Raw genomic sequence first — 16,497 nt, 5'->3', positions numbered from 1 at the left:
TCTCCTTACATGGTCAGGACGTGTTCTTCTGAATTAACACACATCCAGACGCAGGAAGAATACATATAAAACTGTGGTTCGGCCTCTCCAGGTTAGGAGTGCCTCATATTTTTTACTTAACCTCCTCCGGGTACTGCAGTCTTGAATAATGACGCTTACTTGTAATAAAGCAACTTTTTGTTCAGTTAAGTGTCTCCGACGTCTCTTTTGATCCAGCCGCACTGCCGTGTCGCCCTTCTGCCCGGGAGAAGGTGACAAGACCAGAAATACACTTCACTAGTCAGTAGGGTGAAGGGACAACGCATCAAATTACTGCTATTAAATGGAATGAGGATGAAACTAAAGTTCTACAAAGAAGTGGGGTTGCACCTGACAACTTGTCTGTCTGCATTCTGGTATCATTTCGGCAAGGCGGCGCCACCATGGCTCCTCACTGGTAGTCAATTGAGTGAGGAGGCCGTCGGAAGAGCTAATGCTCATCAAACAATTTAGGAGACAACAGACGGATGTAATGCTCGCAAGTGGACTGAGGAAGCAACAGATTAGGCTAATGCTAGTAAAAATATATATATATTTTTTTTTTTCCCAAGATGGCACTGCTGTAGTGGCTGTTGTTGGCAGAAACTCTCTGCTCTTGTATCATTCGTTTGCGTTCCTAATGTTTCCCTCTTGTTTTCATGTATTTTTTTTTTTTTTTTTGCCTTTTAGTTCAGGACCCTTTGGGCATGTGCGAGAAAGGGTGCCACTTTCGTGACTTCTGCGGTGCTTTTTTTGTGAACTTCTGGATCTGCCTCCCGTGAGCCTTTTGGCCATGGAGACCAGCTGCTGGGTCTCTGCCACACCAGAGTCCGTTTGGAGAGACTGGAGGAGATGCGGATAAAGAGACAAGGCTGCGGAGCTGGCGCTGAGCGCTGGGACGGAGAAGCTTCACAGTGTCTTGTTTGAATGAGCAGGTATCGGACACCTCGGTCTCCTTGGACGCACCCTCGCTCATCCATGCGGACTGGACACTGGCCGAGAGTTGGTGGACGGCCGAGGGTGGAGTCGGCTCTCTTGGTTGCTTTGTTGGGTCTGCTCCTATCTCTGGCCCAGTCGATGATGGGGTGGAACACCGCTGAGGCCACCACAGTGTATATGTTTTTGTTGTTGTTGTTGTTGTTTTACTTTTGTGGCTGTGTGTAGAAATGGCTGGTTGCATCAGCGCTGCTCTTTTAATGTCTTTAATGTCCTTTGTGTTCTTTGACGTTTCCCTCTTACACACGTTTGTGTGCTATGGCTATGAGATTTTTTTCCCCTTGGCCTTTGTCTGGACCCCCTCTCCAGGGGTCCAGGCTTAGACTTTACCTGTTTCTCACCCTTTTTGTAAGGGGCGCCGGAAGTTTGCAGACCCGTCAGCGATCCTGTTCTGTCTCCCTGTAAATGTTTGTCTGATCTTGAATGGGATTGTGCTGAAAATCTTAATTTCCCCTCAGGGATTAATAAAGTATTTCTAATTCTAACTCTAATAGGAAGATGACGAAAAAGCCAAGGGTGACAAAACTAACTAGCATGTTTTTCATAAAGCAATGAAGCAACCCACAAAGCTGATGGAGTGGCCAACAAAGCTTCTAATATGGAGATGAAGCAACTCCTTCAATGACTTTCCTAACATCTTCTTTTCTGGCATAAATAACAGATCAATAACCACATTCATGTTACCAACCTCAGCGTTTTAAAGACGTGGCGGAGTCACGTTTTATGAGCTTGTGATTAGTGTTTTTATTGGCGGTCTGCAGATGGTTAGTGTAAACTTGTCTCACTGAGGCTCTCTTGTAGGCAACACTGACTCAGAGAGCACTCTGTCACCCCTCAGGGACTGAAGACAGACGCACAGCGCCCTCTTCTGGCTCACCCCTGTTCCTACACCCCCACCAAAGCACAACATGAGGCCTGGAAACACACATTCTGTGAGTATTATTAGTACAGGTGATGCATACTGTACCATAACTAATAACAAAATACGTTTGATATCACTCATTTCATAATTTAAATTATGTTACAGTCATTTCATGAATAATTTGAGTAAGGCAATTTGTTATGCTAAACTTTGAAAGTGTTTTCCGAAACGTTTCATTTAAATATAAAATTTTCATGCCAATACAAGGTTGTCAAAAAAAGTCCCAAAAATTGCTCATAATAAAATACAGGAATATAATAAAGCAAACATTTATAGATATGTCTGTCTGTATTATATATATATATATATATATATATATATATATATATATATATATATATATATATATATATATATATATATATATATATATATATATATACATACATATATATATATATATATATATATATATATATATATATATATATATATATATATATATATATATATATATCCGACTATCCTATATACAGAGTGTGTAAATATATTTTTATTTATATGTGTGTATAAATACATATTTGTGTATATATATATATTTATGTGAGTGTATATATACATACATATATATATATATATATATATATATATATATATATATATATATATATATATATATATATATATATATAATGATTGATGACAAGTGATTACTCGCATGCATAATTAAAATTAGCTTAACAAATGTATGTATGTAATTTTATGTCAGAATGTCATCCAGGAATGTTTTCAACACACACACACACACATATCCATCTTATATACATATATATATATATATATATATATATATATACAAATATATGTGTGTATATGTATGTATATATATATATATATATATATATATATATATATGTATGTGTTTGTGTGTGTGTGTATATATATATATATATATATATATATATATATATATACTGTCATTTTTTTCAGATCAGATTATTTAAAATTTCGACATTTTACTCGCGTGCATAATTAAAATTAGCTTAAGAAATGACCCCAATATTGTACCCAAATGTAATTTTATTGTCAGCAGAATGTCATTCAGGAATGTTTTAAACACACACACGCACACACACACACACACACACACACACACACATATATATATGTATATATATATATATATATATATATATATATATATATATGTATATGTATAAAAATAAAATAAATAAATAAAACAAAACAATATCCTGAAGAGCAGGGAAACCTGTGAAACAGGCTTGTAGGGATGAAATAGCCTCTGTGTTTTGCCTGACCTAATGTGTGTATATATATATATATATCCATCCATTTTCTACCGTTTGTCCCTTTCGGGGATGCGGAGGGTGCTGTCGCTTATCTCAGCTGCACACAGGCGGAAGGCGGGGTACACCCTGGACAAAGTCGCCACCTCACCACAGGGCCAACACAGACATATATATATATATATATATATATATATATATATCTCAACACAATATTAATGATTAGCCTTATTTAAAGTGCCAGCCAACTTTTTCTGAGAGCGTACATGCCAAATAGAAACCATAAGAATAATATTTAAAAAAAAAAAAAAACCTACTCCATTGTGAGCTTTAATCCCTTTCTGGATGTGATTATTCCAAATGACGCACTTGCACGGAGGATGGAACTTTTCTGCGTGTTATGATGTTTCTTCCATGCCATGCGTGGCTATGAGGCAGTCAATCTGCCGCTGAGGCCAATTGGAGCTCTGCGGTGAGCGAGCGGTCCCTGTAATTACCACACCAGCACTTTGCTGTGGCAGCACGGACACATAATAGAGAAAACACACACGACATGTTTAAGTCCGCTCGCAGGTGTTTGAACACACACCGAGAAGACTGACTCCTTCATTTTCATGAACGCCGTGCGCCAAGAAGTGTTATCTGAAACGTCTGTTTCGGGAATTTATGACGTTTATCGTACTTTGTGTGGCAGAATTGAATGAAAAGAACTAGGGGCCGTCCAAAATAACGAGTTAACTAAATGTTGCATTAATCATGCATGTATGCAGATTAATCACAACATTTATTTTCACTTCAAAATACAACCAGACGGGAAAATAAATAAAACAGTTACCAAGTTTTGGGCAAATAAATGCGTTTGAGTGAAGGAGATTCTGACAATATAAATGCATTTAAGTACAAATATTGGGCTTCTTTTTAAGTTAATAGAAATTATGCAAGATAGTATTGACCCGCGATTAATCATGATTAATCCAAATTCAAAAGTATGATTGTGAATTATATTTATATAGCGCTTATCTCTACAGACCTAAATCGCCTTACATAGTGAAAACCAGTGAAACCCTGATGACATTTTTTCTATATTATATGTTTTCTATATTACATTTTATAATTTGTTGTAAACAGAGGTGGGTAGAGTAGCCAGAAATGGTACTCAAGTAAGAGTACTGTTACTTTAGAGATTTATTACTCAAGTAAAAGTAAGGAGTAGTAACCCAAATATTTACTTGAGTAAAAGTAAAAAGTATGTTGTGAAAAAACTACTCAAGTACTGAGTAACTGATGAGTAACCTGTTCGTTTAATGGTGACGGCAACAAATAATGCACCAAAGCATAAAAATAGCAATGAGCAAATTCAGAGCCAGGAATATCTCTTAAGCAACTAAAACAATAATACATATTAAATAATAATACATTAACATAAAGAAATTAAGACAAATTGAGCCACAATAACTCTCCATAGGCTCAGTAGGCAGAGATTACAAAGGAAAATAACAAGTTAGCCTTTACGCAAACCATAAACTGATAGGTGTGGGCTGCACCAGGGAACACACTGATTGTTGTTTCTATGAATGCGTGCGTGTGTGTGTGTGTGTGTGTGCGACTGTGCGTTTGTGTGTGTGTGTCTATGAGGCTGCAGTGCGTTAATAAATGTCTCCACACGATGTACATTTGACAGTGATTCATAGCAGGGAAGCTAACATCAGCCTATGGTGACAGCCAAAATATCTACTAACGTTACTTACCGCGATATCCTTCCTCAAATTTGACGTTGAGTTCATGTAAGCTTAAGCTTGTTGTTTGCCGCTGAAACTTTATGTGCAGTTAATCATGTGACCGCCTGGCTCTGTTTGATTGGTGAAACGGAGTCAAACGTCACCAGTGACTGCATTTGATTGGTGAAACGGAGTCAAACGTCACCAGTGACTGCATTTGATTGGTGAAACGCAGGCATGCGATAGATCCTACTTTGAAGGTCTGTCTGACAAACCAAAACAAACAAAGCGTGCATTAACAGATCGATAAAAATCAGTAGCGAGTAGCGAGCTGAATGTAGATAAATGGAGCGGAGTAAAAGTAGCGTTTCTTCTCTATAAATATACTCAAGTAAAAGTAAAAGTATGTTGCATTAAAACTACTCTTAGAAGTACAATTTATCCCAAAAGTTACTCAAGTAGATGTAACGGAGTAAATGTAGCGCGTTACTACCCACCTCTGCTTGTGACATCTCTAACTACAGACAAAAAAAAAAGATTTTACCGGTTGTTTGTTTGTTGGTTTGTTAGCTACCTAGGCCACTTCCTGGTTTTTGGATCATAACGTAAACTTGGACTTGTTTGATTTGCTCTCTTCCGCAGGGACGTAATGGTTCATTTGAGAGAGAAAATAAAGACCACTGTCAACATTTTTTATCTGAGATTTCGACAAAATTTGAGAGTTAAAAAAAATAAAAATGTTAGATAACAGTGCTGGCTAATTTTAGTTTTTTCAATTTTATCCACATTTTTTTCTAAATTACATTTTATAATTAGTTGTAACTTCTCTTACTACAGACAAAAGAAACAATTTTACCGTTTGTATATGTTTGTTGGTTTGTTAGCTACAGTCGTGGTCAAAAGTTTACATGTTACACTTGTAAAGAACATATTTTCATGGCTGTCTTGAGTTTCCAATCATTTCTACAACTCTTATTTTTTTGTGATAGAGTGATTGGAGCACATACTTGTTGGTCACAAAAAACATTCATGAAGTTTGGTTCTTTTATGAATTTATTATGGTCTACTGAAAATATGAGCAAATCTGCTGGGTCAAAAGTATACATACAGCAATGTTAATATTTGCTTACATGTCCCTTGGCAAGTTTCACTGCAATAAGGCGCTTTTGGTAGCCATCCACAAGCTTCTGCTTGAATTGTTGACCACTTCTCTTGACAAAATTGGTGCAGTTCAGCTAAATTTGGTGGTTTCCTGACATGGACTTGTTTCTTCAGCATTGTCCACATGTTCTCAATGGGGTTTAAGTCGGGACTTTGGGAAGGCCATACTAAAACCTGGACACATGGACAAAGATAAGACCTTCTGGAGGAAAGTTCTGTGGTCATATGAAACAAAAATTGAGCTGTTTGGCCACAATACCCAGCAATATGTTTGGAGGAGAAAAGGTGAGGCCTTTAATCCCAGGAACACCATACCTACCGTCAAGCATGGTGGTGGTCGTGTTATGCTCTGGGCCTGTTTTGCTGCCAATGGAACTGGTGCTTTACAGAGAGTAAATGGGACAATGAAAAAGGAGGATTACCTCCAAATTCTTCAGGACAACCTTAAATCATCAGCCCGGAGGTTGGATCTTGGGCGCAGTTGGGTGTTCCAACAGGACAATTACGTCAAAAGTGGTAAAGGAATGGCTAAATCAGGCTAGAATTAAGCTTTTAGAATGGCCTTCCCAAAGTCCTGACTTAAACATGCGGACAATGCTGAAGAAACAAGTCCATGTCTGAAAACCAACATATTTAGCCGAACTGCACCAATTTTGTCAAGAGGAGTGGTCAAAAATTCAAGCAGAAGCTTGTGGATGGCTACCAAAAGCGCCTTATTGCAGTGAAACTTGCCAAGGGACATGTAACCAAATATAAACATTGCTGTACGTATACTTTTGACCCAGCAGATTTGCTCACATTTTCGGTAGACCCATAATACATTCATAAAAGAAAATAAAGGCCACTGTCAACATTTTTTATCTGAGATTTCGACAAAATTCGAGAGATTTTAGCTTCTTTTTTTCAGATAATACTGCTGGCTAACTTGTTAACTGACACACAAACATGATCCTTTGCACACGCACAGACGCACAGTTTAAATAGTAAACAAATGTATCATTGAAACAGGCATGATCAAATTATGAACTGCCAACTGTCAGTCATTTATTCTGATTCCTTGTTTTGAGCCATGCCTCCTCCAAGAAACCAATAGTTTTCTTGTCCAGTGCTTGTCAAGCAGCCAATCACAGCAGCATTCAGCAGCAGCTCTTAAAATGTCCGAGCTCGTTAATGAAATAATCTGTCTCTCTTATGAGCATTACTATTAAAAAAAAAAGAAAACAAAAAGGTTAAGTTAAGGTGTCGTTTTACACGACTTGAAAAGAAGACTTTTTAATATGTTTGGACTTAGAAGCAAGGGCGGGCCACACAGCGTCTATTTTTAACGCCACTTTGGACGGGTCGGCTTATTTTCTCAGGTGCTTTGACTCGACTTCGCGGGAGAACGCTGAGGTGAGCCGCAAGTCTCCGACGTTTCCTCTCCGTCCCACAGCGGAGGATGGCGGCTTCTGGCAAGGCTGGTGCGTGTCGTGCCATGAGCCGGCCTGTGGAAGGTCAGCGCCAATGATGTCCTCTTCAAATTAAAGACAGCATTAGTCCACCCCAGACAGTTAATGCGACAAAACCCAAAAACCAGTGTGTAAATGGTAAACAAAAACAGAATACAATAATTTGAAAATACTTTTCAACTTATATTCAATTGAATAGTCTGCAAAGACAAGATACTTAATGTTCACACTGGAAAACTTTTTTTTTTTTTTTTTTTACAAATAATCATTAACTTGGCATTTAATGGCAGAAACACATTGCAAAAAAGTTGACATTTTTACCACTGTGTTACATGGCCTTTCCTTTTAACAACACTCAGTAAATGTTTGGGAACTGAGGAGACACATTTTTGAAGCTTTTCAGGTGGAATTCTTTCCCATTCTTGCTTGATGTACAGCTTAAGTTGTTCAACAGTCCGGGGTCTCCGTTGTAGTATTTTAGGCTTCATATTGTGCCACACATTTTCAATGGGAGACAGGTCTGGACTTCAGGCAGGCCAGTCTAGTACACGCACTCTTTTACTATGAAGCCACGCTGTTGTAACACTCAGCTTGGCATTGTCTTGCTGAAATAAGCAGGGGCGTCCATAATGTTGCTTGGATGGCAACATATGTTGCTCCAAAATCTGTATGTACCCTTCAGCATTAATGGTGCCTTCACAGATGTGTAAGTTACCAATGTCTTGGGCACTAATACACCCCCATACCATCACAGATGCTGGCTTTTGAACTTTGCTCCTAGAACAGTCTGGATGGTTTTTTTCCTCTTTGGTCCGGGGGGCACGACGTCCACAGTTTCCAAAAACAATTTGAAATGTGGACTCGTCAGACCACAGAACACTTTTCCACTTTGCATCAGTCCATCTTAGATTTGCTCGGGCTCAGCAAAGCCGGCGGCGTTTCTGGGTGTTGTTGATAAATGGCTTTTGCGTTGCATAGTAGAGTTTTAACTTGCACTTACAGATGTAGCGACAAACTGTAGTTAATGACAGTGGTCTTCTGAAGTGTTCCTGAACCCATGTGGTGATATCCTTTACACACGGCTGTCGCTTTTTGATGCAGTACTGCCTGAGGGATCGAAGGTCACGGGCATTGCTGCTTACGTGCAGTGATTTTTCCAGATTCTGTGAACCCTTTGATGATATTACGGACCGTAGATGGTGAAATCCCTAAATTTCTTGCAATAGCTTGTTGAGAAAAGTTGTTCTTAAACTGTTGGACAATTTGCTCACGCATTTGTTGACAAAGTGTTGACCCTCACCCCATCCTTGTTTGTGAATGACTGAGCATTTCAAGGAAGCTGCTTTTACATCAAATCATGGCACCCACCTGTTCCCAGTTAGCCTGTTCATCTGTGGGATGTTCCAAATAAGTGTTTGATGAGCATTCCTCAACTTTCTCAGTCTTTTTTGACACTTGTGCCAGCTTTTTTGAAACATGTTGCAGGCATCAAATTCCAAATGAGCTAACATTTGCAAAAAAATAACAAAGTTTACCAGTTGGAACGTTAAGTATCTTGTCTTTGCAGTCTATTCAATTGAATATAAGTTGAAAAGGATTTGCAAATCATTGTATTCTGTTTTTATTTACCATTTACACAAGGTGCCAACTTCACTGGTTTTGGGTTTTGTAAATAGTAAAGGTGTCCCCATAAAGGGATCAGAGAGTGGGGGCAATGTAAAATATTGTACTCTCATGAAAGATTTTTTCACTCTCACGGAGACACAATTCCATTTCCATATTCTTTGCAGGAGTTGCATGAATTCCAGGAGGGTGCATGTCTCGCAGAACATGTCCCGCAACGAACGTCTATCCACAGCGTGAAGGCGCTTCTGAGAGACTAATCCTCACGACCATGGCGGAAAATAAGTAACGTTTCTTCCAAGTAGACGAGAGGAAACCAATGGCTAAGCATGCTACATACACACACACACCTGGTAGGACGACACAACAGCTAACAGCTAAAGTTTTGATGTAAAGAAGGGGTGATCGATACAAAAGTCCATACTATCGATGCCTAGTGTAGTGTCAATATGCAAACGACTTTAAAGTGATTAGATCAATATTGTTCTTGCTCTTGTTCCTGTTATGACAAAACATGTAATTTTGTCATTTTTATTATTGTTTACAAAGTCAGAGAGTAAGTCTCTGGACACAGGAAAGCTTTGAGGCCAAAACGAAATAATTTTAGTGGGAGCAAATATTAGTTTTTGCTTTTGTTTAGTTATTAGTTATTTATTTGGTTTAAAAAAACAAAAGAATGTAGTGTTCAATACTACAAATTTAATCCATCAATCTATTTACAACAATACTGTGAGGTTTCCCTCCTGTGGTGGGTTCTCCTGGCCGACAGATCTTCGGGAGCCCGGCAGACAGTTTGAATAAAGTATTTTTATTTTTTATTTGAATAAACCACATGATGAGGAAAATGAGCAAACTACATAAATAACATCCTGTAATTTGATTTTGATATATTTTTTTTGCCTTGATAGATTGAACATGAGTTGACTGATGAACATTATCACATCATTTATTCAGAAAGTATAAATAACGACAAATAAAGATAGAATACTATTAACCGCAACATGTAAGTGTAAAAAAAACAACATTATGATTTGTACATTTTCAGAATGTGCTTGTTCTATTTTTAAACAAAGAAAACAATCTGAAGTTGTCTTTATTTTTAAGTTATCATGCCGTGATTTTACCAGTCCATAGATTTTCCTCCATGTGGCCCCCGATCTAAAATGAGTTTGACACCCCTAAGTTCGGGTTTAGAGCGGTGGCCGTCCAAACTGTTCCTCATTCAGGAAAATAAAATGATTCGATCGCCCATTTTGACGTTTTTTATTATGTCTAAAACCAAACCTTTTACTGTTGTGATACAAAATATTCACTATGGACTGAACTCTCACAATATTATGTTAGATCCACTATGGACTGAACTCTCACACTATTAACTAGATCCACTATGGACTGGACTTTCACACTATTATGTTAGTTACACTATGGACTGGACTCTCACTATTATGTTAGATCCACTATGGACTGGACTCTTACTATTATGTTAGATCCACTATGGACTGGACTCTCACACTATTATGTTAGATCCACTATGGACTGGACTCTCACTATTATGTTAGATCCACTATGGACTGGACTCTCACACTATTATGTTAGTTACACTATGGACTGGACTCTCACTATTATGTTAGATCCACTATGGACTGGACTCTTACTATTATGTTAGATCCACTATGGACTGGACTCTCACACTATTATGTTAGATCCACTATGGACTGAACTCTCATACTATTATGTTAGATCCACTATGGACTGAACTCTCACAATATTATGTTAGATCCACTATGGACTGAACTCTCACAATATTATGTTAGATTCACTATGGACTGGACTCTCACACTATTAACTAGATCCACTATGGACTGGACTCTCACACTATTATGTTTGATCCACTATGGACTGAACTCTCACACTATTATGTTAGATCCACTATGGACTGGACTCTCACACTATTATGTTAGATCCACTATGGACTGAACTCTCACAATATTATGTTAGATCCACTATGGACTGGACTCTCACTATTATGTTAGCTACACTATGGACTGGACTCTCACACTATTATGTTAGATCCACTATGGACTAAACTCTCACAATATTATGTTAGATCCACTATGGACTGGACTCTCACTATTATGTTAGATCCACTATGGACTGGACTCTCACACTATTATGTTAGATCCACTACGGACTGGACTCTCACACTATTATGTTAGATCCACTATGGACTGAACTCTCACAATATTATGTTAGATCCACTATGGACTGGACTCTCACTATTATGTTAGCTCCACTATGGACTAAACTCTCACAATATTATGTTAGATCCACTATGGACTGGACTCTCACTATTATGTTAGATCCACTATGGACTGGACTCTCACTATTATGTTAGATCCACTATGGACTGGACTCTCACTATTATGTTAGATCTACTATGGACTGGACTCTCACAATATTATGTTAGATCCACTATGGACTGAACTCTCACAATATTATGTTAGATTCACTATGGACTGGACTCTCACACTATTAACTAGATCCACTATGGACTGGACTCTCACACTATTATGTTTGATCCACTATGGACTGAACTCTCACACTATTATGTTAGATCCACTATGGACTGAACTCTCACACTATTATGTTAGATCCACTATGGACTGGACTCTCACACTATTATGTTAGATCCTCTATGGACTGAACTCTCACAATATTATGTTAGATCCACTATGGACTGGACTCTCACTATTATGTTAGCTCCACTATGGACTAAACTCTCACAATATTATGTTAGATCCACTATGGACTGGACTCTCACTATTATGTTAGATCCACTATGGACTGGACTCTCACACTATTATGTTAGATCCACTATGTACTGGACTCTCACACTATTATGTTAGATCCACTGTGGACTGAACTCTCACAATATTATGTTAGATCCACTATGGACTGGACTCTCACTATTATGTTAGCTCCACTATGGACTAAACTCTCACAATATTATGTTAGATCCACTATGGACTGGACTCTCACTATTATGTTAGATCCACTATGGACTGGACTCTCACTATTATGTTAGATCCACTATGGACTGGACTCTCACTATTATGTTAGATCCACTATGGACTGAACTCTCACAATATTATGCTAGATCCACTCGACGTCCATTGCACCAGTCGCCCTAGGGGTGGGGGTCCCCACATCTATAGTCCCTTCCAAGGTTTCTCATTGTCCCATTGGGTTGAGTGTTTCCTTGCCCTGATGTGGGATCTCAACCGAGGATGTCGTTGTGGCTTGTGCAGCCCTTTGAGACACTTGTGATTTAGGGCTATATAAATAAACTTTGATCGATTGATTGATGAGAATATTAACATTTGGGTTATTTTTCAACTTGTTACATTATGTTCCCTTTTTCATCTTCTGAGGTTGTTTTTTTGGTAGTTTTCTTGTTCCATTGTATACGCCAAAAAACAACCAAGTTTTGCAGCTAATGGCTTCCAAGCTGCACTTTGAACACGCCCTCTCCCCCCCAAAAGGTCAAATGATGTCACGTTTGTCACATCTTCAAAGTGACGACACACGTCCAGGGAAATAAAGAGCCCTTTCATTCGCTGCGACGTCGGCTCACGCCTGGCGTCTATTTCTCTCGACGGAATGATTGCGCGTCGCCTCGGTGACGTCACGTGCGGCGGCCGTGATGCGGCGTGAGCCTGCACAGGCCGCCCCATTTAGCCGCCGGGTACGTGGTGGCGTTTTGACAAGTCCGACTGCACAGGCGTCGGGAGAGATTAGCGTCAGTGCTGGGAGGAGAAGCAGCACTTAGTTGAAGTCAAATGGCCAGAATGTCCCTCCCTTGGCGGGAGATGGTTGCTCCTGGTCGTCCTCGCCGCCTTTACGTGTGAGGAGCTGCAGCTAAGAGTGTTACAGTAGGGTGTGTGAGAGAAAAACATTTTAGTTGTTTATGTGAGAGATTTTCAGTAGTTTAAAGTTAAAGTTAAAGTTAAAGTACCAATGATTGTCACACACACACTAGGTGTGGCGAGATTATTCTCTGCATTTGACCCATCACCCTTGATCACCCCCTGGGAGGTGAGGGGAGCAGTGGGCAGCAGCGGTGGCCGCGCCCGGGAATAATTTTTGGTGATTTAACCCCCAATTCCAACCCTTGATGCTGAGTGCCAAGCAGGGAGGTAATGGGTCCCATTTTTTTTATAGTCTTTGGTATGACTCGGCCGGGATTTGAACTCACAACCTACCGATCTCAGGGCGGACACTCTAACCACTAGGCCACTGAGTAGGTGAGAGCATTTCAGTAGTGTGTATAAGAGTGTTTCAGTAGTGTGTATAAGAGTGTTTCAATAGTGTGTATAAGAGTGTTTCAGTAGGGTGTGTGAGAGAAAAACATTTTAGTTGTTTATGTGAGAGCATTTCAGTAGTGTATGTGAGAGTGTTTCACTAGTGTGTATATGAGTGTTTCAGTAGGGTGTGTGAGAGAAAAACATTTTAGTTGTTTATGTGAGAGCATTTCAGTAGTGTAAGTAAGAGTGTTTTAGTAGTGTGTATACGAGTGTTTCAGTAGGGTTTGAGAGAAAACATTTTAGTTGTTTATGTGAGAGCATTTCAGTAGTGTATGTAAGAGTGTTTCAGTAGTGTGTATAAGAGTGTTTCAGTAGGGTGTGTGAGAGAAAAACATTTTAGTTGTTTGTGTGAGAGCATTTAAATAGTTTATGTGAGAGCATTTCAGTAGTGTATGGAAGAGTGTTTCAGTAGTGTGTATAAGAGTGTTCCAGTAGTGTGTATAAGAGTGTTTCAGTAGGGTGTGTGAGAGAAAACATTTTAGTTGTTTATGTGAGAGCATTTCAGTAGTTTACGTGAGAGCATTTCAGTAGTGTGTATAAGAGTGTTTCAGTAGTGTGTATAAGAGTGTTTCAGTAGTGTGTATAAGTGTTTCAGTAGGGTGTGTGAGAGAAAACATTTTAGTTGTTTATGTGAGAGCATTTCAGTAGTGTAAGTAAGAGTGTTTCAGTAGTGTGTATAAGAGTGTTTAAGTAGTGTGTATAAGAGTGTTTCAGTAGTGTGTATAAGAGTGTTTCAGTAGTGTGTATAAGAGTGTTTCAGTAGGGTGTGTGAGAGAAAACATTTTAGTTGTTTATGTGAGAGCATTTCAGTAGTGTATGTAAGAGTGTTTCAGTAGTGTGTGTGAGAGAGAAAAACATTTCAGTTGTTTATGTGAGAGCATTTCAGTAGTTTATGTGAGAGCATTTCAGTAGTATATGTAAGAGTGTTTCAGTAGTGTGTATAAGAGTGTTTCAGTAGTGTGTATAAGAGTGTTTCAGTAGGGTGTGTGAGAGAAAACATTTTAGTTGTTTATGTGAGAGCATTTCAGTAGTGTATGTAAGAGTGTTTCAGTAGGGTGTATAAGAGTGTTTCAGTAGGGTGTGTGAGAGAAAACATTTTAGTTGTTTATGTGAGAGCATTTCAGTAGTGTATGTAAGAGTGTTTCAATAGTGTGTATAAGAGTGTTTCAGTAGTGTGTGTGTGTGTGTGAGAAAAATATTTCAGTTGTTTATGTGAGAGCATTTCAGTTGTGTTTATAAGAGTGTTTCAGTAATGTGTATACGAGTGTTTCAATAGTGTGTGTGAGAGAAAAATATTTCAGTTGTTTATGCAAGAGCATTTCAGTAGTGTATGTAAGAGGTAATTCTGAATAATGTCCCTAACGGCCCCTCATAGCAGCTTGTCCTCAGCTGTGCAAACAAACCTCCCAGGATACTTTCTGGTGTTCACGCTACCATTTTTCTTGTACTTCACTGTCACCTCTGCCACATTATTAGTCTCCTACCTTGCACTTTTCAAAATAATTTAATATCCAAACAAATTGTTTTTATACGTTTTCATTTCAGTCAACATTAGGTTTGTCCACATACAACAACAACAAAAAACTCAATTTGCAACTTTTTTTTTCTTTAATTGAATAATATATTCACGTCTGGACAAAATATGCCTCAATAAAGTTCTTTATATTTCTATCTGTCTCCATTTTGACTGAAAAAAAAAACACATGCACTGCATACTTTATTATGATCTAATAATGCAACAAATATATTATGATACGTTCCAAAGTTTTTAGTTTTTTTTGTGAAAATAAAAAGATCTTAAATATCTGCTTGACTTATGATTTCCAAGCAAGTTATCCATCGAATTGTACCCTGTAAAAATGACGATTTTACCTAAAAATCAATGGCTTGTCTATTTACAATGACACGCTGTAAAAACAACCATGGATTTCATGGTTAAAAAAAATAATATGCCGGCTTAATTACCAGAAGTGGTAACCTTTTTTTTTCCATTTACAGTAACGTGCTGAAAAATGTTAAATAAAAAATAAATATAAAAAAAAAAATCACGTCACTGATCTGCCAGTGAGGGGTTAGTGCATCTGCCTCACAATACGAAGGTCCTGAATAGTCTTGGGTTCAATCCCGGGCTGGGGATCTTTCTGTGTGGAGTTTGCATGGGTTCCCTCCGGGTACTCCGGCTTCCTCCCACTTCCAAAGACATGCACCTGGGGATAAGTTGATTGGCAACACTAAATTGGCCCTAGTGTGTGAATGTTGTTTGTCTATCTGTGTTGGCCCTGCAATGAAGTGGCGACTTGTCCAGGGTGTAACCCGCCTTACGCCCGATCGTAGCTGAGATAGGCTCCAGCGCCCCCCGCGACCCCAAAGGGAATAAGCGGTAGAAAATGGATGGATGGATGGATGATCTGCCAGTTTATTGCTGCAAAATCTGCATTTTTTTTTTTACCTCTAACAAACAAAAAAACTGAAAACTATGATCCTGTGTTGCAAATTTTGATTATTTATTATATTATTTATTATATTGTTTGTGTGAACCTATGGCTTCACACATATACATATTTTGCATTCTTCTTTAGTTGCTTTGAGTTTACAACCCCACGGCGCCTGTTTTGTACTGTTTCTGTACTTGTTTTGATTAGTATTTCTTTTATTGTATGTAAATGTTGAATATTATTAATAAAGGTTTTGAAAATAAAAAATAATTAAAATAATAAATCCGCATTTATTTGTATTATTTTTTACAGTGTACCTTAAAACTACATATATGGATTGGCAATAACGGAAATCTTTGAACAGTTATATTCATATATAATCACTGTTACAAGTGTAGCAGGTATATAATATATATTTTATGCATTCCACCAAAATTCCCTCACGTTTTATTTGATTGCTCTATTGCAGTGGTTCTCAACCTTTTTTCAGTGATGTACCCCCTGTGAATTTTTTTTTAATTCAAGTACCCCCTAATCAGAGCAAAGCATTTCTGGTTGAAAAAAA

At 38.2% G+C, this 16,497-nt stretch overlaps 1 long non-coding RNA gene across 1 annotated transcript; it reads left to right on the top strand.

Annotated features, from left to right (window-relative positions):
- Positions 1-955: 955 nt before the first annotated feature.
- Positions 956-9,430, top strand: LOC133617378 (uncharacterized). The gene is made up of 3 exons (XR_009816994.1): positions 956-1,946; positions 7,421-7,555; positions 9,301-9,430. It is a non-coding gene; the product is annotated as an uncharacterized lncRNA (long non-coding RNA).
- The last annotated feature ends 7,067 nt before the right edge of the window (positions 9,431-16,497 follow it).

Source organism: Nerophis lumbriciformis, linkage group LG16, assembly GCF_033978685.3.
Source record: "Nerophis lumbriciformis linkage group LG16, RoL_Nlum_v2.1, whole genome shotgun sequence".
NCBI lineage: Eukaryota > Metazoa > Chordata > Actinopteri > Syngnathiformes > Syngnathidae > Nerophis > Nerophis lumbriciformis.
This window is presented reverse-complemented; position numbering and strand designations above follow the sequence as displayed.